Raw genomic sequence first — 23,933 nt, 5'->3', positions numbered from 1 at the left:
GTTCTCCTTACTTGCTGCCAATAATAATAAATCCTTACTTCTCTTGATCTTGGCTTGTTTGTGTCTATTGACACACACCAAGAGGTGAACCCAGGTTTCAGGTAACAGCTATGTTCCAAGAAAACTTCATTTATGAACATTGACATTTGCATTTCATAAAATGCTCCTGTATAATGAAATACTGTTCTTTTTATTTATTTGATTTCTGTAGTCATTCTTAAGCCACGGGCAGTATATAAGCAGACAGGCAGGTGCTAGCTAATCTCTGCTATGTATCCTGTAGTCCGCATGTCAGTGGCATCAGTACCTGAAAAAAGCAGAGTCTCAGGCCCCTCTCTTTCCACCACCCCGATTTGTAGGATCAGCACATGCATTTAATCAAGGTCCCCTGGGTGGGGCACATGAAGCTTGAGCTATATCACTCGCTATCAAGATTTTCCAATTTGGCCCTGTTAGAGTCATCGGGAGTCTTGTGAAAAATGCAGGTGTCCAACCCCTTCCCCTGAAAATTCGGAGTCTATGTATTTGGAGCTGGGAATAGGACTTGTTTTACAAGCTCCTCAGTTGTTGGTTCCTATTCATATCTAAGTTGCCAGATTGCATCTTGACAAAGTTCCCTGAAGAAGCCAGTCCATGCAGTCCCTTCCAGCTTTCTGTAACCTGCAGAGACCCAAGAGAGCAAAGGTTCTTAAACATACACGTGTCACTTCGTAAAACAACAAAAACAGAAGCAGGTTCCTGAATTTGAACTTGAACTCCACGCTACGGATTAGCGCCTGCTCTTGTCACATGAGAAAGAGATGCTTGAATCAGCGTGGGTACCAGAGTGAGTGTGCCATCCTTTCTGATGCTGCTAGACTCCCCTGCCCTCTCCCCAGCAACCAGCTTTCCATCACTGCCTGCAGGGGATTCAAATAGATGATCCAGAGACTTGGAAAAACAGGCCAGCTGCCCTGGACTCCAGATAAATGTAACTAGAACCCCAGAAAGGACAGAAAATCTTAGGAAAAATACAGCAGAATGTGAAAGGGCAGGTGGGTGGTTAGAGGAAGCTGCCTCAACCTAGATTTCAAATAGCATCTAACAACGCCCCACATCTGGTTTCTAGAAGCACCGATTCCAGGTGTGAGGCATTCTGTGAACAATCCCCTCTGGCTGATGGAGTGGAATATGGCACATCATCAAGAATAAATGAGACAAAATATTCCAATTACAGACTCATCCTACTTCTCCCCGTCTCATGCCAGTGTTTGTCTCAATTGTTCAGGCTACAAATTACCCCCATGCTCCTGAAAGACAGCCAAGTGAGCACACACTGAGGCTGCTGCTCAGGGGGAAATTGGCTGATTTTATCCTCACTGGGGGGTTTGTGTCTAGGGCTTAAGCAGCTTGTCTTCCCTCTCCAGGATGGACCACATGGCATGGGGATATCCCAGACATGGCCACTGATGGGAGTGAGAGGTCCCTGGCATTGACAGCTGTCTTAAGTGTAAGACAGAGGGACTTCCCTAGTCGTCCAGCAGTTAAGAATCCACCTTCCAGTGAAGGGACAGAGGTTCAATTCTTGGTCACAGAACTGAGATCCTGCATGCCACAGGGCAACTAAGTCCACGTGTTGCATGGACTTGAGCCTGCACACCTTGGAGCCCTCACCACGAATAGAGAGAAGTCCACGTGCCACAGTGATGGTCTCACGGGCCATAACAAAGACCCTATGCAGTTAAACTGAAAACAACAACAAAAAGAGTATGGTAGTCTTATTTCTAGTTTTTTAAGGAATCTCCATACTATTCTCGATAGTAGTAATGATTCATATTGATGTATTGCCAAAACCATCACAATATTGTAAAGCAATTTTGCTCCAATTAAAATAAATACATTTTTTTAAACAGACAAAAAAAAAAAGACAGAAAAAATATTTAAAAAAAAGAATGTATATATATGTGTAACTGAATCACGTAGCTGTACAGCAGAAATGAACACAACATATAAGTCAACTATATTTCAATTGAAGAAAAAAGGATAAGACAAAATTATAGCACTATTTAATTTACTGGAGATCAAAAATACCCATGACCTAATTAGGACACTGGCTAAATAAATCATGGTATATGAATAAGAGAGACAAGACAACTAAAATAAAGTCATGTACTTAAAAACTATGGAATCATCTGGGGGAGAAAGGGTCACAGTGAAATAAAAATAAAGAGCACTGTCATTAAACATAATTGCCATCAGTGACCGAATCCTTGCCATGAGCCAGACATTCTGTTCCACGCTGTCGATGCATCACAACATTTAATTCACAACCAGGAAGGTAGGTGCGATTTCCCTGCATTTTCAGAGGGCTAATTAATTGGCCCAAGGTCAAACAGCCAGCAGGTGGAGGTGCTGCTGTGAATCAAATTCAGGCCTGTCTGAGTCCAAAACTGGGAACTTTAATCCCCATCCAATAGTCCCAATTTCACTTTCAATGAATTTAAAACACATAGGAAGAGATGGGAACAGTGGTTGTTTCTGGATAGTAGGGCTAAGGGTGATATTTTGGTTTTAATTCTGTGGTTTTCCCAAATGCCCTACATTCTTCTTGACAACCCTATTCTATAGGGAACAGATTTTTTTTTTTTAATGATCTGAAAGATACTACAGAGAATCGAAAAATAAGCTGGATTTAAAATGCTTACTTTCTGTTATTTTATGCTTCCAATCATCGACTGCAAAGCGGTAACTTGTGATTTTGGTCACATCCATTTGATAAATTGAAAAATAATTGATGTGCTTTAACATATGTATAAACAATTCTCTTAGCTGTAGCTGTTGTCTCCTGCACAGACTTAACAAATGAGCCCTATTTAGGGACAGATGTGGCACTCACCTAACTCTGGGATGTACATGGAACGCTGATTCCATTGACAGTCGTATTTGGAGCTTCCACCTGGCTGTTGAGGAGCACTTGGCAAGGTGCAGCCTCGCTCTACAACCAGCAGACCCCTGTTCACATGCCAGGTGGGTGACTCCGAGTATGTTCTCTTTTTTTCGCCTCATCCTGTGGCATGCAGGGTGTTCGTTCCCAGACTGGGGATTGAACACTTGCCCCCTGCAGTGGAAGGATGGAATCTTAACCATTGGACTGCCAGCAAAGTCCCTGAGCACGTTCTTTTAAATTGCTGCCTGTGTGCGAAGTTGCTTAATCATGTCTGACTCTGCAACCCCATGGACTGTAGCCCACCAGGCTTCTCTGTCCATGGGATTCTCCAGGCAAGAATACTGGAGTGGGTTGCCATGCCGTCCTCCAGGATAGCTTCGTGACCCAGAGATCAAACCTGAGTCTCTTTTGTCTCCTGCATTGGCAGGTGGCTTCTTTATCACTAGTGCCACCTGAGAAGCCCTTAAATTGCTGAGCTTCCCCATATGTAAAAAGGAAAATTTATATCCATCTAATAAGATCATTTGGAAGGTCGAATGGGTTAATACTGTACAGGCTAGTTACCAAGAAGGTGTTCATACATGATGGTGATGAAGCCAGTTATTCATGATCATCCTTAGTGTGACCATCCTGGTGCAAAGTGAAGGGAACAGTTCCATGTGGGCTGTGGATGTGAATACCAACCTCTCAAGCAGCAGACATCCCTCCCTCTCTCAACAATGAGCGCCCACTTGCTCCGCTTGAGTCCTGCGAAGTCATGAGGGGAATCAGAGGAAGACAGCAACAGACCACCCCTCCAGTGGATCTGCATTTCTATCCTGGGGTCCCTGAGGGCCCTCAGGCTGCTGGGATAGAAGTGTCTCCCCTCTCAACTGGCATTAACAATCACAGTATTCACGAGCACGGTATTAGGGACCCTCTCCCTTCTTCTCCATGTGGTCATAGGAGGTGAGAAAAAGTTGTGCTTTAATTTAACAACAGCCAAAAGACCACCAAACAAAATCACCCTGTAACCTATCAATTATACACCTAGATATGTGCCCAAGAAAAACGAAAATGTACATCTATGAAAAAACTTATACACAAGCATCTTCATATCAGCATAACAGTAGTAGTAGTAGTAGTAGTAGTGCTCAATAGCTCAATTGTGTCCAACTCTTTGTGACCCCATGGACTGTAGCTCACCAGGCTCCTCTGTCCATGGGATTATCCAGGCAAGAGTACTAGAGTGGGTTGCCATTTCGTGCTCCAGGATTCTTCTCAACTCAGGGATTGAACCTAATGTCTTCTACACTGCAAGCAGATTCTTTGCCTGCTGGGCCACTGGGGAAGCCAGTATATCATTATTATTCAAAATAGTAAAAAAAAAAAAAAAAAAAGGAAAAGGAAAAAAACCCACATGCCCATCAAATGACAGATGATAAATAAAATGTAATATATTTATGTAATGGAATATTATTTGGCATTAAACAAGAATGAAGTACTGATATATGTTACAATACAGATGACCCTTGAAAACACTAGGCTAAATGATCTAAATCATTCACAAAAGACCATTTATTGTAACTCCATTTATATGAAATGTCCAGAATAGGAAAATTTAAAGAGACAGAAAGCAGATGAGTGGTTTCTAGGGGCTGGGGGTTGAGAAAAAATGGAGCGACTGCTAATAGGTATGGGTATTTTTAGAAACAGACAGGTGATGAAAATGTTCCAAAATTGTGGTACTGATCTTTTCTATAATTATATCAAAACATTTAAATTCATGATTTAAATAGATCAAGTGTTTAGCATCTCAAACCTATTTCAATAAAGCTTCCTTTTTTATTTTCTTTTAAAAAAAAGGCAAACACAAACTCCATGGCATCTTTGGGGTGATTTAAAAAACCAGCTAAGTGTTGGTTTCCTCATTTGGGTTCCCTCCTTCAAGGAAAAGAGATACGAGGTTTTTACTGTTGTTTTCTGGTTTTGTTTGTTTGTTTACTGTTTTTAAAAGATAAAAGCAAAGATGTTGACACTCAGAGTTTCTGAATCCTGCAGAGATGGGGGAGGAATGTCAAGTGTGGCCTGATTGTAGCGGAGTGTTTAGAAAGGGATGTGAATGAAGGGGCCAGGTCTCAGGGAGCCTTGATCATCAGGTGAAGAGACTGCATTTTATCTTCACAGAAATGGGACCAATGAGTTTGGGAGGCAGAACGGTGTTTTAGAAATACAAGAAAACAGCAGTTAGAAGAAAGCATTGGAAGGGTATAATACATATTCCTTCCTAATTTCAGAAAAACTTTAAGGTCGTTCATAACCTTATGGTAAAATCCAGAAGCCAATAGGAATTCAGAGCTGGGTAAAAGTATATGTGATATCTATAGATAATATAGATATTATGTAGATATATAGAATATATATAAGGAAGATATATAGAATACACATGCATGTCACAGAAGGTATCAGTCAATAAAAATCTGTCTCTATGAAAACTCTTGCCTGGAAAATCCCATGGATGGAGGAGCCTGGAAGGCTGCAGTCCATGGGGTCGCTGAGGGTTGGACATGACTGAGCGACTTCACTTTCACTTTTCACTTTCATGCATTGGAGAAGGAAATGGCAACCCACTCCAGTGTTCTTGACTGGAGAATCCCAGGGATGGGGCATCCTGGTGGGCTGCCATCTATGGGGTTGCACGAGTCGGACATGACTGAAGCGACTCAGCAGCAGCAGCAGCATGAAAACTCACTTCAGAATGCCTTCCTCCCTATAACCCCCTGAGGGTTTCTGGTCCCCTTGAACTACTTTGATCAAGAGATAAGTGATAAGAGGGGACTTCTCTGGTAGTCCAGTGGTTAAGAAGACTTCACCTTCTGATGCAAGGGGCGAGGGTTTGATCCCTAGTCAGGGACTTAAGATCCTACATGCCTCGGGGCCAAAAAACCAAAACATAAAATAGTGTTGTAATAAATTCAATAAAGGCTTTAAAAAACCTTAAAATAAAAAGAAATGATAAGAGAAATAATAATAAATCATATAAGGCACTGGCTAACTGCTGCAGTGACCAACTAACCCAGAATCCCAGTAGCCTAATAGCAAAGATGTATTTCCCTCTCAAGTTCTGTGTCCCACAGGTCTGTGGGGAGACTTCTCTTTATAGAATCCCTCAGAAATCAGACTCATGGAGGGTCTACCACCTCACGATGCCACCTTATCAACATGGCTCTCCTACCAGGAAAGGCTTTGAAACCCACACCCACTCCTCCCTGTCTTTACTGGTAGCCCATTGGCTAGAACAGGTCACATGGCCCAGACCTCCCTGCAAAGGATGCTGGGAAACACAGAGCAGCATCTGGGATACTTGATGACCACTAGCTGTTTCTGCCAATATTACACAGCTGCTATGACTACTACAAATGAAATAGTTCATCTTTATGGAGTGCATGCTATGCCCAAGGCACCGTGCTTTACACAGGCTATTTCATGTAATCTTCCCCAAAGACTCTGAGAGCTAAGCAACTCTCCCTATTTACCTGGCAACTAAAGTTAAGGGATGTGCCTGCAAGAAAATGAGTGAGCAAGAAGTGGGTCTCACAGTGTCTGGTTCCCCAGCCAACACTCTCTCTGTTCACCAATGCCTATTCCTACCTCCCTGCAGCCCAATTACCTGATGAGACAAAAAATAGCTGCAGATGGAATTTCTCTGGTGGTCCAGTGGTTAAGAACCCAATTGCCAATACAGTGGTTACAGGTTCTATCCCTGATGAGGGAAGATCCCACATGCCAAGGGGCAACAAAGCCTATATGCCACAAATACTGATGCCCACCCTCTAGGGCCCAGGAGCTGCAACTACCAAGCCTGTGTGCCACAACTACTGATGCTCACATACTCTGGAGCCAGGGCTCTGCAACAAGAGAAGACAATACAACGAGAAGCCCTCACCTCATGACTATAGAGTAGCCCCTGATTGCTGCAACTAGACAAAGCCCTCCTGCAGCAACAAAGACTGAGCGCAGCCAAAAATAAATAAATAGAGTGGGTTTTTTTTGTTTTGTCTTGTTTTTGTTTTTTTTTAAAAAAAGCTTCAGATCTTGTACAAGACCCTGATGCCTCTGCTCTGCCCCTCAGCACCCTCTCCTGGGAAGCAAGCGATCAGACCTCCCCAGTGGGTTCAGTCTTCCCTTTCACCTGGGCATTGAGGCTTTCAGGAAGACAGTACTTAGCTGCTCTATTTTTTCACTTGAGAAACATGCATTATTTAATAGCAGGGTTTCAAAAACATGGAAATGACCCTTGTAAACACGGTTAAAATGTTTTCCTTTCAAAAGGCCCTGCTTCTCTTTGTAGTGGTGGGATTTTAGCATGCAGAAGGAGCTTTCTCTCTTTTTTCCTTTTTCCTTTGGTGCCAGACAAATCTTAATTTTGTTTGGCATGTAGTAAATATTTAGTTTTACTCTCCCAGTGCTGAAAGACATTTATACAAGCTTTGGGGTTATTTGGAAATTGTCTTGATAATTGCCTATGTTTTCATAGAGATCAAGAGGGCTTTGCATTTCTTCTTCAATTAAGTTTTTCTTTCTTTTTACTGAGTATTTTAAAATGATCAAAGGTGGGATGCTTTCCTTACTTGAGTGTTTTGGGTGTCTGGAATAAAGCAAAATCTCATCCAATAGAAAGACAGACTGTCTAGATGGTAAATTTCTTCAAATGCCTTGATTTTCCTCCTTAGGTGTTCATCATAAAAATATGAATGTGCTGTTGGTAAACAAACACAGGAAACAGCAGTGGTGTCCAGAGTGAGAGCCTGATATTGTGGTTGAGTCACTAAGTCATGTCCAACGCTTTGCCACCCCATGGACTGCAGCACTCCAGGCTCCTCTGACCATGCGATTTCCCAGGCAAGGATACTGGAGTGGGTTGCCATTTCCTTCTCCAGGGGGCCCTCCCAACCCAGGGATTGAACCCCCATCTCTTGCATCTCTGGCATTGGCAGGGGGATTCTTTACCAATGAGCTACCCAGAAAGCCTGAGAACCTAAGATACCCATCTTTTTTTCAAAGACTGTTTTGGCAAAACGTGGGATGGAGGATGGGTTGGAACAAGAGATGTCTCTCTTCTGTAAGTTTCAGGCACTGTAGAAAAAGCCAAGATCTACAGTGTTCAAGTTGATATAACAAAGGAAATGTCTAGAGGAGGGTAGAAGACTGAGGAGAGGTTGGCTCCCATTTAGTGCAGAAAGTAGAAGAATCCATGTAAGCATGATAACCAGCAAGGAAGTGAGAGATCATAGGAAAAGGCAGAGGCTGTAGAGTCAAACACACGTGGGTTTAAACCTTGACTCTCCTTCACTTCCTGTGCACCTTTGGGCATACTAGGCAACCTCTCTGTGCCACAACAGGTTCCTCCAACTAAAGAAGGCTCACTAAATTTCTCTCCTTTCCTTCCTCCCTCCCTTCCTCACTTTTCTCAGCATATGTCAAGCACTGTTCTTTGCTCCCCCTGTTCAGCCACTAATTTGTGCCCAACTCTTTGCAACCCCATGGACTGTATCACACCAGGTTCCTCTATCCTCCACCATCTCCTGGAGTTTGCTCAAATTCACATCCATTGAGTCAGTGATGCTATCTAACCATCTTATCCTCTGTTGCCCCCTTCTCCTCTGGCCTTCAGTCTTCCCAGCATCAGGGTTTTTTCCAGTGAGTCAGCTTTTTGCATCAGGTGGCCTAAGTAATGTGTTTCAATGAGTGTATACTGAGGTGCAGGTCTGCTGCTGCTGCTGCTGCTGCTAAGTCGCTTCAGTCGTGTCTGACTCTGTGCGATCCCATAGACGGCAGCCCACCAGGCTCCCCCGTCCCTGAAATTCTCCAGGCAAGAACAGTGGAATGGGTTGCCATTTCCTTCTCCAATGCAGGAAAGTGAAAAGTGAAAAGTGAAAGTGAAGTCGCTCAGTCATGTCCGACTCTTCGTGACCCCATGGACTGCAGCCTTCCAGGCTCCTCTGTCCATGGGATTTTCCAGGCAAGAGTACTGGAGTGGGGTGCCATCGCCTTCTCCGAGGCTCAGGTCTAGTGGAAGTCAACTCATCTGCCACTTGGGACCTATTTTGTTCTAAACAGTTTATGTTGTGTCCTGGGGCTGTCATTCTTTTAAAGGTTGTGCCTTGCTCTCTTCCCTCCTATTTCAGTAAGGATTCAATACATATTAGCTATCGGTATCATTTTATTTATCTTAAAAAGCAATATGGGTCCAAACTTAAATCGTTTTTTGTTTCTTCCTTCCTACCCTCCCTTCCTTCATAACCATCAACCGTTCATTATCAAATAACTTCTGACATCTCCCATTCCTCTGGCCCTGTGTTTGATACGAGGACTGCAGAGGTCATGGAGAAATGATCCAGGAGCATGGAGGAATGAAGTAAGATGGATGGCATGTGCGGATTCTTGGTTCTGGTCTGAGTGTTCTTGAATCACTTCTTTAAAGGATTTTCTGAGCCTCGTTCCTTCATAAGCAAGCTAGGAGACTGAGATCTGGGCGAAAGGGTTTATGTAAAGCTTAAGCCATGACTGTGTTAGGGGAAGCACACTGATTGAAACTGCCCACCCTGGCCAGGCACCATAGTAACTATTTGCATGAGTTGTTTTATGACAGGAGATCCTGATAAGGAATACGGAACTAATAAGCCACCACCAACCACAAGAGTTCGGGAAAGGTCGAAAGGAGACACCGCGTGTCTGTCGACTTCCCAGAATCCCTCTCGCTAGCATCCATCTTGGCTGAGTGATGCGTGCCCCACCAGGAAAGACTCTGAACTAGAATGATTAGCCAAAGACCTCCCAGAAACAAATCCCATCACCATGAAACTCAAGACTGCGAGCCATGCGGCAGAGCAGTTCTCCTGGGTTCCCTTACCCTCCTGCTCTCCACCCGGGTGCCCTTTCCCAATAAAATCTCTTGCTTTGTCAGCAAGTGTGACTCTTTGGACAATTCATTTCTGAGTGTGAGACAAGAGCCCAGTTTCGGGCCCTAGAAGGGGTCTGCCTTCCTGCAACAACTGTATTAGTTCGTGGTCATATCCTTGGCATCTAGTGCAATGCCTTACTGGAAGTATTGAATAAACACAGGGTAGTTCAACACCTTCACCAACAGCAACAAAATAACAAACTTATGCAGCCTTATAATCTGGAGATCTAGGCAAGGAGGTCAGAGAAAAAAAAATGCTGTTTCCTTGTACACAATGGTGGCATCCACCAGCTACAGGTAGTATTTCTCAAATTTGAAAGATTGACAGGATTCTCTTTTTCAATCTCTGAAACCTCTTTGTTTCTCCTTGTCTATCCCTTTGTTTACTCGACAAATATTTAGTGAAGGCTTATCATGTGTCAAGCACTGAGCTAGGATTACAACAATAAATAGAAATATCTGTTGTGGTTGTTTAGTCACTAAGTCATGTTGGCCTCTTTATGACCCCACAGCCTGTAGCCCTCCAGGCTCCTCTGTCCATGGGGTTTCCCAGACAAGAATGGTAGAGCGGGTCTCCCTTGCCTTCTCCAGGGGAATCTTCCTGACCCAAGGATTGAACCCAGGTCTCCTGCAATTGCAGGCAGATTCTTTACCATCGGAGCCACTCAGTTCAGTTCAGTCGCTCAGTCATGTCTGACTCTTTACAACCCCATGAATTGCAGCACACCAGGCCTCCTTGTCCATCACAACTCCCGGAGTTCACTCAAACTCTTGACCATTGAGTCAGTGATGCCATACAGCCATCTCATCCTCTGTTGTCCCCTTCTCCTCCTGCCCCCAATCCCTCCCAGCATCAGAGTCTTTTCCAATGAGTCAACTCTTCTCGTGAGGTGGCCACAGAATTGGAGTTTCAGCTTTAGCATCAGTCCCTCCAAAGAACACCCAGGACTGATCTCCTTTAGAATGGACTGGTTGGATCTCCTTGCAGTCCAAGGGACTCGCAAGAGTCTTCTCCAACACCACAGTTCAAAAGCATCAATTCTTCGGCACTCAGCTTTCTTCACAGTCCACCTCTCACATCCATACATGACCACTGGAAAAACCATAGCCTTGACTAGACAGACCTTTGTTGGCAATGTCTCTGCTTTTGAATATGCTACCTAGGTTGGTCATAACTTTCCTTCCAAGGAGTAAGCATCTTTTAATTTCATGGCTGCAGTCACCATCTGCAGTGATTTTGGAACCCAAGAAAATAAAGTCTGACACTGATTCCACTGTTTCCTCATCTATTTCCCATGAAGTGATGGGACCAGATGCCATGATCTTCGTTTTCTGAATGTTGAGTTTTAAGCCAACTTTTTCACTCTCCTCTTTCAGTTTCATCAAGAGGCTTTTGAGTTCCTCTTCACTTTCTGCCATAAGGATGGTGTCATCTGCATATCTGAGGTTATTGATATTTCTCCCGGCAATCTTGATTCCAGCTTGTGCTTCTTCCAGCCCAGTGTTTCTCATGATGTACTCTGCATAGAAGTTAAATAAGCAGGGTGACAATATACAGCCTTGACGTACTCCTTCTCCTATTTGGAACCAGTCTTTTGTTCCATGTCCAGTTCTAACTGTTGCTTCCTGACCTGCATGAAGGTTTCTCAAGAGGCAGGTCAGGTGGTCTGGTATTCCCATCTCTAAGAATTTTCCACAGTTTATTGTGATCCACACAGTCAAAGGCTTTGGCATAGTCAATAAAGCAGAAATAGATGTTTTTCTGGAACTCTCTTGCTTTTTCCATGATCCAGTGGATATTGGCAATCTGATCTCTTGTTCCTCTGCCTTTTCTAAAACCAGCTTGAACATCAGGAAGTTCACGGTTCATGTATTGCTAAAGCCTGGCTTGGAGAATTTTGAGCATTACTTTACTAGTGTGTGAGATGAGTGCAATTGTGCGGTAGTTTGAGCATTCTTTGGCATTGCCTTTCTTTCAGACTGGAATGAAAACTGATCTTTTTCACTCCTGTGGCCACTGCTGAGTTTTCCAAATTTGCTGGCATATTGAGTGCAGCACTTTCACAGCATCATCTTCCAGGATTTGAAAGAGCTCAACTGGAATTCCACCACCTCCACTAGCTTTGTTCGTAGTGATGCTTTCTAAGGCCCACTTGACTTCACATTCCAGGATGTCTGGCTCTAGGTGAGTGATCACACCATCATGATTATCTAGGTAGTGAAGATCTTTTTTGTACAGTTCTCCTGTGTATTCTTGCCACCTCTTCTTATTATTTTCTGCTTGTGTTAGGTCCATACCATTTCTGTCCTTTATTGAGCCCATCTTTGCATGAAATTTTCCCTTGGTATCTCTAATTTTCTTGAAGAGATCTCTAGTCTTTCCCATTCTGTTGTTTTCCCTCTATTTCTTTGCATTGATCACTGAGGAAGGCTTTCTTATCTTTCCTTGCTATTCTTTGGAACTCTGCATTCAGATGCTTATATCTTTCCTTTTCTCCTTTGCTTTTCACTTCTCTTTTTTTTCACAGCTATTTGTAAGGCCTCCCCAGACAGCCATTTAGCAAACACCCTCTTCCAACAACACAAGAGAAGCCTCTACACATGGACATCACCAGATGGTCAACACTGACATCAGATTGATCATATTCTTTGCAGCCAAAGATGGAGAAGCTCTATACAGTTAGCAAAAACAAGACCGGGAGCTGACTGTGGCTCAGATCATGAACTCCTTATTGCCAAATTCAGACTTAAATTGAAGAAAGTAGGGAAAACCACTAGACCATTCAGGTATGACCTAAATCAAATCCCTTATGATTATACAGAGGAAGTGAGAAATAGATTTAAGGGACTAGATCTGATAGACAGAGTGCATGATGAACTATGGACGGAGGTTCGTGACATTGTACAGGAGACAGGGATCAAGACCATCCCCATGGAAAAGAACCATTACTATAAAACTCCTCACTACAGGTTCCAGATCAGGACACACAATTTTGAGAGCATTAGCCTGATGTGGCACCCTTTGCCTGGCAAAGCAATGAAGCTATTCTTTTCTACTTCACCCAAATCTCTGTCTCTGAGATTTAATTCTACACAGGGGCACTGAGACTGGATTTAGCTTCAAAGGCAGGCTGGGAAGACCCTAGGACCTGTGCCTTACTGCCACTCCTCCAAAGATCATAATACCAGCAACAAGAATAAAAATGGGAATACAGAACACTCATTTCTTAAATGCCATGATATATAGTATTTGTGTTCTAAAGTCAGTACCCCTAATAGATACTTGAGGTGGTTATCCCCACTTTAGGCAACAAATTCATTTGATTTTGGTCATTGATCATCATGGAATATTCTCAAACATAGCAAAGAGCACAGGACAATGGACAGTGGTCATCCACATACCAACATCCAGCCTTAATGTTTGTACTGCCAGTTGAAAGACCATAAAGAAAAAAAAAAAACAAAACAGACTCACTTATGCCGGGTTCTCAGATTGGAGACGAGGACCCAACAGTCCCTATCTTCCACTCCCAAGTGTCATCTCTTCAGCAGTGCACAGCTCTGTGGGCTTAAGTTGAACTGGGACTGATCATCAGAAATCAGCATCCTCATCTGTGAAATGGGGATGAAAGAAATGAAAGCACTAGTTGCTCAATCATGTCCGACTCTTTGCGACCCCACAGACTGTAGCCTGCCAGGCTCCTCTGTCCATGGAATTCCTCAGGCAAGAATACTGGAGTGGGTTGTCATTTGTTCTCCAGGGATCTTCCTGACCCAGGGATCGAACCATGGTCTCCTGCATTGCAGGTGGATTCTTCTCCCTCTGAGCCGTCAGGGAAGCCTGAAACAAGGAGAATGCCTTCTTATTTATTAATCTCACATGGTAGTTGGTATGAATGTTGGGAGAGGGAAATTAAGAGGGATGGACAAGGAAATCCCAGGAAACTTGCCTGTATGGAAACCATAAAATATTCTGATAACAAAGAAATCACTGATGCATACAAGATATTAAATGACTTCCTCCAATGGCCCTTCAGCCATCAGAAAAACATACCTAATAATCCACTTTGGCTAGCATCTGTGCAGATAAATGTTGGTTAAACACTTTAATGATGTTGATCATCACTTACTAGGTAGAGGCTCCCTTGGACCCTCCCCAGTACAATCCCAGTGTGAACAGTGGAGCCCAGAGATATTCTAATTCCACCCCCGAATTTCTTGAAAAAATAAAGTGGCTGATGGCATGTGTCCTCAATGCCTGAGCTAGATCCCATTCAATCCTGGGACAACATTTCCATTTTACTAATGGTTTGTGCCCTGGTGGATGCCCTCCATTGCCCCAAAATATGCAATCACTTAATTGCCATAGCAATCCTATTATATTACCATTACACAGCATCTAGTGGGGAAAGCTGAGAACATGTTATTAGTGCTGAAAGGGACAATTTACTGGATTTCGCTAAATGCCATTGCTTCCCAAAAAATGAATCAAAATGACTTGATGATGCATGTCTCACTTTAATGCCTCACTCAGAGAATGATGGGAAAGCCGTCACGATCATCTGAGCTGCTTTCAGCAAAACCGGCTTTGTGGCAACTTCAAGGATCTGAGCTTTGTCTGTCTCCAGCCTCACTGATGTTCCCCAATGTGGATGCTAAAGAAATACATGTCATGTCACCAGGTCGGGGTCCTTGGCCATGCTCTGTGCTCATCAAACAATCTTGTGTAGAACTTTCATCAGGAAACTTTAGTTCAAAAGAGTATTGAATTCTGAAGTCATTTCTGAATTGTAGAGGCCATGTCAGGAATACACAGACACATCCCAACGTCTGAAAACTAAACTCCTAAAGCAATGGAAGGTAAACAGGGGCCGTGGATCTCAAAAGAGCTGCTGTTGCTTTTCAGTCGCTCAGTTGTGTCTGACCCTTTGAAACCCCATGGACTGTAGCCCGCTACTCTCCTCTGTTTATGAGATTTGCCAGGCAAGAACACTGGAGTGGGTTGCCATTTCCTTCTCCAGGGTATCTTCCTGACCCAGAGATTGAAGCCATGTCTCCTGCACTGGCAGGCAGATTCTTTACTGCTGAGCCACTGGGGAAAAGAGTAGAGATTGGTAAAAATGGATCAGAGCAAATCCGGGTACAAACCTAAAAACCAGTGCAAAACTCTATGGGTCAGAACATAATCTTTATATATGAAGAGCGTGTAGATGTGTATTCTTCCTGTATAAACATGTTACCTTGCCTCTAATCATTCATTTGCCAATACTTGCCATGCTTTTAAATTTTTGCTGGACAGGTCTTTCTCTTGTTTTAACTTTTATTTTTGGCTGTGCTGAGCCTTCATTGCTGCACACTGGTTTTCTCTAGTTGCAGCAAGTAGGGGATACTCTTTGTTGCTGTTTGAGGGCTGCTCATTGCGATGGCCCCTTCTGTTGCAGCACAAGGGCTCTAGGTATGCGGGCTTCAGTAATTGTGGCACAGGGACTTAGCTGCCCTACAGCATGTGCGATTTTCCCAGACCAGGGATCAAATCTGTATCCTCTGCATTGGCAGGTGGATTCGTAACCACCGGACCAGCAGGGAAGTCCTTGGACAGGTCTTTCTTAAAGAACCACAAAGCAGAATTAAAAGCCATGTGGGTTTGTGATTAACCCTTTGCATGCCGAAACCGGCAAAGTATTATGAAGCCAGGTGAGTCACATCGGGACCTGGAATAGAGAGGCTTACAAGGGCAACCATGTCTCCAAGCAGAGTGAGAAGAATTTGTACAAGCCTTTGATTCTCTCTGATTTTTTCTGAAAGCACAAAGAGGCTTCATATTTAATTTATAGGGTTATATAAGCTGCTCTCCCTGTGTGTGTATGTGTGTGTGTAAATTTCCCAGCATAATCCTGACTCTGGTAGTTCGGATGTTTGCTTTACGGAGGCAACAACTATTCCAGGAGGTGAATACTCATCCGACAGAGTGAAATCCAGGAGAGTGAAAGGGTAGCAGCAATTTTGCAGAGCTGGTGGCATTTCCCTTGACTATAAAACCAATTTTAACTGTGCAAAACCCTCAGCACATTGCATTTGGGAAATGCAGCAGCTGCACATTAAGCTGTTATGAATAACGGCTGTTGGAATGGAATAAAATGGAAACAAATCTGCATTTTATTTGCACTCTCTCTGCAATCCCACGCCATCAAGGACTGCAGTTACGGTGCGTGCAACACTGCTGAAGGGGGCGAGTTTTTGCTGATCGGCATAACCGTCCTCTGATTTTTTTTTAGCCAGGTGATCATTTGAAACCATGGCAGTTACCCCCTGACACTGGCCACTGAACATTCTAATAGAGATGGTTTGCTTCTATGCAAGAAAATATAATCCAAGTCAAGTCTAATTTGACTCAGGCACTCTCTAGCTCTCCTCTTCTAATTCAGAGGCAATGAACCCAGGGTAAGAACTGTCAGGCTGGCCTCTGGGACTGTGAATATTCCTTTGCTCAAGGAGGCATGATAGTTTTCCCATCGGCTGATTTGGGAATCTGGCTTGTAACTGCACAGCGAGGCACCCACAATGGTGGCAGGTGCTTTGCCCTTATCCATGTTGACAGGATGAAGCTGTAACATTTCCTGCAGGAGGATGAGAAAGACCCTACATGTTTGCCTGATGATAAAGGAATGAGTAAGCAAATTATAACACAGCCTAGACTATCTATAGGACTGAAATGGGAAAGAATCTGCCCCCAATGCAGGAGACACAGGTTTGATCCCTGGGTTGGGAAGATCCCCTGGAGGAGGAAATGGCAACCCATTCCAGTATTCTTGCCTGGAGAATCCCATGGACAGAGGAGTGTGGTGGGCTACAGTCCATGGGGTCACAAAGAGTAGGACATGACTGAACAACTAAGGAGAGTATATATATATATATATATATATATATATATATATATATATATATTCTGTAGCCCGCCAGGCTCCTCTGTCAGTGGGGATTCTCCAGGTAAGAATACTGGAATGGGTTGCCATGTCCTCCTCCAGGGGATATACATACGTGTGTGTGTGTGTATAACTGAATCACTTTGCTGTCTACCTGATACTAACACAACATTGTAAATTGACTATACTTCAATAAATTTTTTTAAGGAAGAAAATCATACTGGTAATTCAGAGAGTAAAGTAGAAGCAAGCCCCTTGTTTTAAACCTAGATGATGATAAGAATAAAACCTGGAGTGCCTGACTCCATGATAGGCACTTGACACACAATTTGATGGCATCTTTGTGACAATCCCATGAGAAGACACTGTCATTTCATTCCAGCCCTGGGAAACTCAGGAACTGATAAGGAAGATCAAGTCACACAAACTAGGGAGGAACTCCAGAATTTGAACTGAGGTGTCAGGTGCCAAAGTTGAGGCTTGCTGATCAGTACTCTGCTGAGATGTGCCCAGCCTAAGCTTCAGGCCAATGTGGGTGGCAAAGCGTAACCACGGAACTGTCATATAATGAGCTTCCTTATCCAAGGCGCCATGCGAGGCATTACAAGGTGAGAAAAGGAAGCATGGCGAGCTCCTAAAATATTTAAGGACTGTAGAAGTGGTGGTGCTTGGAGACGCAGATGGTGTCCCCCCTCCAGCTCCCCAGTTGCTTCTTCTGCCTTTGCCCCCAGCCACTATTTAACACTTTTTACCTCCAAGTTAATTTTTATGAATCAGAGTTCAGCACTTTCAGTGGACACTGAGTTGAATTATGGGGCTTTAGGGAAATTTTATACCAGAGCAATCAAGAAAGAGCTTCGGGGGATTTCTGTGGTGGCCCAGCGGCTAAGACTCTCTGCTCCTGATGCAGGGGGCCTGAATTCAATCCCTGGTCAGGGAACTAGATCTCACATGCTGCAACTGAAGATCATAGATGCCACGTGCTACAGTGAACTTCCATGATGCATCTAAGACCTGGCACAGCCAAATAAATAAATAGAAAAAGAAAAAAGAAAGGGCTTCAGCTTGGATCCCAGTCCAGCTACTTTATTAGCTGTGTGTCCTTGGACCATGAGGCTTATTGTCCCTGGGAATCAGCATCCTTATTCATAAGGTAGAGATGGCGATAATAATAGTAATGATGTCACATAATTGATACAAAGTGCATAGATCACAGACTGACACGTAGCATGTGTGTGTGTGTGTGTGTGTGTGCGTGTGTGTTCTGGCAATCTGTCAACACTGTGAACACTGAGCCAGGGTCAGGCCTCCACACTTTTCCCACACTTTCTTGAACTTGCAGCTGGTGGGCTGACTTGTCAACGTCATCCTTGATAACCTAGCTCCTTTTCTGTCCTCTTTTTCAGTTTATCTGAGTATGTTGGCCTCCAGACTCCAAATCACAGGGAAGAGGGTAGGAGTCCCCATTTAGACTTCCAGATCTTTAGATCCCAGCCTTTCCTGAGCTTCCAAATCTAAGACTTTTAAGGCACTGGCTCAGATATTACTGGAGTGGTTCTCTGAGTCCTCACTGGGTACAGCAGTTCTCTAGGATGACCACAGCGGTACTCACCTCCTAGTATTCACATCCTTGCATAATCCCCTCTCTCCACCTCTCCATCTCTCCATCCCCTGTGTCTAGGCTAGACTGAAACTCTGGCTTCTATTGAATAGAATATGAATACAATGATGAAATATCATTTGCAAGATTAGATTACAAAGAGAGTCCCCTCTTGGTCTCTATTTCTCTCTCTCTCTCTCTCTGATAAACAAAGTGCTACCCTGTGAGCCCATGAGTCAAGAAATCCACGTGACCTCCAAACACCAGCCACAAGAATGGGAATCCCAAGATTCATGGCATGTAAGTGACATTGGAGGTAGATGCAGCCCAGGCAAACCTTAAGGTGACACTAAGCAGCCCTTGGCCAGCTTTCTGCTTACAGTTTGCAGGAACTGAATCAAGTGCCCAGCTCAGCTATGCCCTAAATCCTGACCCACAGAAATGGTGAGACAGTAACTGTGTGTTGTTTTCAGCCTCTGAGTTTTGGAATAATTGGTTAAACAGCAATAGATAACAAATACCCTTTTCCCCATCATTAGAGACTTATCTTGAGATTCAGGGAGAAGGGGTAATGGGCATGACAGTGATGAGAAATATATGAGTCTCAAGAGCAACCAAACATCACTGCAAGTAATTGTGACTGCTCTGGCTGCCCAGGTGGCACTAGTGGTAAAGAACCTGCCTGCCAATTCAGGAGACATAAGAGATGCGGGTTCAATCCCTGGGTCAGGAAGATCCCTTGGAGGAGGGTACGGCAACCCACTCCAGTATTCTTGCCTGGAGAACCCCAAGGACAGAGGAGCCTGTTGGGCTTCAGTCCATAGAGTCACAGAGTCTGACATGACTCAAGTGACTTAGCACACATGCTGGATATAATTAAACTCCTAAAAATACAGAAGATCCCCTTCGTCCTCAGAAGACAAAACCAGTTGGTTGTGAAAGTAGGTTGAAGACAACCTAATCAGGTGCAGTTCAAGGTGATATATTTAATTTGCTTTTTAGTGGGTGTGGAGAGCTGCACTGGGTCTTCATTGCTGCTCATGGGATTTCTCTAGTTGCAGTGAGTGGGGGTTGCTCTCTAGTTGCAGTGCCTGGGTTACCCATCATGGTGGCTTTCGCTGCAGAGCACAGGCTCTCGGGTACACAGCCTTCAGTGTTGCAGCATGAGGGCTCCGTAGTGGTGGCTCATGGGCCCTGCAGCTCGGGCTCCATAGTCATGGCCCACGGGCTTAGTTGCACTCATCTCCCACGCTAGCAAAGTACCGCTCAAAATTCTCCAAGCCAGGCTTCAACAGTATGTGAACTGGGAACTTCCAGATGCTCAAGCTGGATTTAGAAAAGACAGAGGAACCAGAGATCAAATCACCAACATCTGTTGGATCATAGAAAAGGCAAGAGACTTCCAGAAAAACATCTACTTCTGCTTTATTGACTATGCCAAAGCCTTTGACTGTGTGGATCACAACAAACTGTGGAAAATTATTCAAGAGATGAGAATATCAGACCACCTTACTGGCCTCCTGAGAAATCTGTATGCAGGTCAAGAAGCAACAGACTGGTTCCAAATTGGGAAAGGAGTACGTCAAGGCTGTATATTGTCACCCTGCTTATTTAACTTATATGCAGAGTACATCATGTGAAATGCTGGGCTGGATGAAGCACAAGCTGAAATCAAGATTGCCAGGAGAAGTATCAATAACCTCAGATATGCACATGACACCATCCCTATGGCAGAAAGTGAAGAGGAACTAAAGAGACTCTTGATGAAGGTAAAAGAGGAGAGTGAAAAAGCTGGCTTGAAACTAAACTTTCAAAAAACTAAGATCATGGCATCCAGTCCCATCACTTCATGGCAAATAGATGGGTAAATAATGGAAACAGTCAGAGACTTTATTTTTGGGGGTCTCCAAAATCACTGCAGATGGTGACTGCAGTCATGAAACTAAAAGATGCTTGCTTCTTGGAAGAAAAACTATGACCAACCTAGACAGCATAGTCATTACTTTGCCAACAAAGGTCCATCTAGACAAAGCTATGGTTTTTCCAATAGTCATGTATATATGTGAGAGTTGGACCATAAAGAAAGCTGAGCACCGAAGAATTGATGCTTTTGAACTGTGGTGTTGGAGAAGACTCTTGAGAGTCCCGTGGACAGCAAGGAGATCAAACCAGTTAATCCTAAAGGAAATCAGTCTTGAATATTCATTGGAAGGACCAATGCTGAAGCTGAAGCTCCAATACTTTGGCTGATGTGAAGAACTGACTCATTGGAAAAGACCTTGATGCTGGGAAAGATTGAAGGCATGAGGAGGGGATGACAGAGGATGAGATGGTTGGACGGCATCACCGACTCGATGGACATAAGTATGAGCAAGCTCCAGGAGTTGGTGATGGACAGGGAAGCCTGGCCTGCTGCAGTTCATGGGGTTCCAAAGAGTTGGACACGACTAAGTGACTGAACTGAATTGATGGGCTTAGTTGCCCTACGGCACATGAAATCTTCCCATATCAGGGTTCAAACATGTGTCCCTTGCATTAGCAGGTGGATTCTTAACCTCTGGACCACCAGGGAGGTCTTTACTTTGTATTTAGCTGTATTTTATTGTGCATTTTTATCTTTCATGAGGATGGCTACCTTTTATACAAGTGCTTACTATGTGCCAGCTGATTTTTAAAGTAATTTAAATATCTGGTTTAATTTTTTAGAAAACCCAGCAGAGTGTTTTTACTTTTCTGATTTTAGATGAAGATATGGGAGCCAAGGGATGGTAAGCTACTTGCTACTCAGCCAGTGGCTGGGGGCACTTGGAGTGGACCTGAGGAATGTTGGATTTCAAAGCCTGTTCCCTTTTCTCCCTATTCCACACCACCCTGAGGGCAGGAAACTTGTCTTCATTTATCTTTGTCTTCCCAACAGCATATGGTCCATTCCCTATCATACAGAGGGTGCAAACAGTAATAAAATATTTAACAAAGATTAGCAAAAAAAAAAAAAAGAAAGAAATCCAGAAGTCCAATGTTGCATTGCCATAACAGGGTCAATTTACTTCTTTAACATCTTCTTTCTTTGTTTTCACTTTACAAGCTATTTATTTCTTTTTGGTGGCTCTGGGGCTTTGTTGCTGCTTGTGGGCTTTCTGTATTTGCAGTGTGTAGGCTTCTCATTGCAGTGGCTTCTCTTGTTGCAGAGCATGGGCTCCAGGTGCATGAGCTCAGGAGTTGTGGTGCACAGGCTTGGCCGCTCCAGGGCATGTGGGCTCTTCCTGGAGCAGGGATTGAACCTGTGTCCCCTGCATTGGCAGGCGGACTCTTAACCACTCACTGGACCACCAGGGAAGTTCAAGGTGAATTTATTTCTGTATAAACAGAAAGACACTGCCATCTCTTACCAGAGGCACTGAGGCTAGGTCCATATCTTCTGACTCTGTCCCCAAATTTTATCCAGAAGAGGAGGGTAATCAGGTCATGTTGACCATCCTTCCTTTAATATATTTCAGTAAAATGAAGAGATTTAGATTCTGAAAAGAGTTCTTCACAGGAAAAAAAAAAAAGACAAAACCATAATTTCTGGCCACCTTCTTATAAGCCACATAATAAATTCCAACTCTTCATTAATTCATATATTCATTCATTCATTTATACATTTATCTCCCTAGCAGGTGCTATCTTCCTAAAATCATCTCGGTGTTTAGATCTTCTGACAAAGGAATACGACACAATATTTGATTATGGCAAGCTCATCACACTGAATAAATTTTGTTCTTTTATGATTCTCCCATAATGCAAAATAATATTTGCTAATTATTAAAAAAAATCACTAATCAAAACATTTAAAAAAGAATCTCCTATAATCCCACACTTAAAAATTAATAATAACTAATTAACATTCAGTTGTATTTCCTCCCAGACTTTTCTATGCATATCTTATAAATATGGTATACAACACATACTAATTTATGGCTTTTCATCACTTACTATGCATTGTTTGCATTTCATCATTTTATTAAATATTCTTCTACCCTGCCTTTCTTTGTTGGCAAAATGTTCCACTCAATTGCTCTACAGTACTTTGTTTAACCATGTCTTGAAGGTATTATTCTTAGTGGTATTACAGCTGTTCTTTAAAGAAAAAAAATGCAATAATGAGAAACTGATGTTGGCAAAAATGTAGAGAACTAAACTGCACCCAAAGTTTCACCTGATTTATTTATTTTGCATTCATTTTCCAAATTACTTTTGGGTAGCTTGACACATCTTTAATTTAAGTCCTAATTATTGTACATAATGCAACTCACACCTGTGGTGATAATGCTTTTATTAGCATTAAAACTAAAGACATCAAAGAACCATATCAGGATAAAATGTCTATTTCTAATTTAATAGAATTGCAATTAAAGCAAATTTGATCTGAATGAAATCCCATCATAACTGCTTTTTTTTTCCTGCACAGTGAGTGAAAATTATTCTCCCTTAAATTGAAGATTAATAACATGCTTTTAATGTTAAATGTAGCAATTCAAGCATTAGGTTGCAATTCAAGTTCAACATCACTGAACATTTTATAAACTTCACATTTTACCATCTCTGATAAGTGCTCTAAGGTAAATGCATTAGCGTTAAACGCATTAATGTTATTTTTCTTTATAAATGAGCTTATAACAGTGTTGTTACCTTCATTTGAATATTTTAATGAACGGATAATATAGGGAGAGTGCTGCATTTTCACAAGGTAATTGTTTCTTCCCTGAGTGGCTAAACTTGGGCAGAAAGTGGAATTTATCTCATTGAAATTCTATTATGGCTGCATGGCTCTAGTTACTTGTCAAGAATCTCTCATTACCTGGAAACTGGGGCTTTTTGGCTAAAGCTCTTCTCTCCCAATGCAGCCAGTCTCCTGCCTACCTAGGGTGTAGTCCTATCCTCTGGCAAGTCACAGCAGCAAACCTTTGCTATCTTGTTCCATGTATGCACTAGCTTAGCACTTAGAACTAAACCAGATGGGGAATTCTGATTCAGATAAGCAGACCAGGTTGGTCATCAGTAATCCAAATTTGCAGTAGAACCTAAAATGAGGGAAAGGTGTGTGACAGCTTTCAAGTTACTCAGAGCTGGACTGGTGCCTATGATAGATTAATTGCAAAAACAGCCCCGATTTTCTGTCCTGTGCAGAATTCACTCCATTCACGAAATAACTTAGCAGATTCTCCCATGTATCTGGCATGTCAACGCAGTCATTTGCCCTTTTGCTGAGATTTAAAGAACCTGGATTGCAGGAGGAGGAAGTGACTCACGTAGCCAGTGAGTAAAACTTTCACTCAGCTTCCTGTTTCCCCATGGCTTTGCTTATCTCTGTTTATCACAGATTACAGGCCTGGCTTCTTTATTAGAAAGAGTTCACCAAAGAAAGCCAATTGCCAAGGCTGGTATGGAAAACGTATAGAAAATAAGAAAACCAGAGCAAGGGATGGATGACGGGGAAGGGCTGGTTCACTGCATCTTTTTGTAACATCACTCACAAGTGGCATGAATCTCCTCTCCAGG

At 43.0% G+C, this 23,933-nt stretch overlaps 1 long non-coding RNA gene across 3 annotated transcripts in view; it reads right to left on the bottom strand.

The window, feature by feature from the left end:
* Window positions 1–220: 220 nt before the first annotated feature.
* LOC147345464 (uncharacterized) overlaps window positions 221–23,933 on the bottom strand; it is a 55,872-nt gene continuing 32,159 nt past the window's right edge. Inside the window, exons 2-3 of one of the 3 annotated variants that reach the window (XR_015154782.1) lie at window positions 13,345–13,481; window positions 221–660 (exon numbers count right to left, since the gene is read on the bottom strand). This is a non-coding gene — a long non-coding RNA (uncharacterized LOC147345464). Of the gene's footprint in view, window positions 661–13,344; window positions 13,482–21,500; window positions 21,923–23,933 lie in introns of those variants that run through there. The other 2 variants (XR_015154781.1, XR_015154783.1) reach the window with 2 other exon arrangements.

The sequence above is a fragment of the Bos grunniens genome, chromosome 25, assembly GCF_055505025.1.
Source record: "Bos grunniens cultivar Pamir isolate PY7600 chromosome 25, Bosgru_T2T1.0, whole genome shotgun sequence".
Taxonomy (NCBI): Eukaryota; Metazoa; Chordata; class Mammalia; order Artiodactyla; family Bovidae; genus Bos; species Bos grunniens.
Note: the sequence above shows the minus strand (reverse complement) of the source record. Positions and strands in the feature narration are given on the sequence as shown.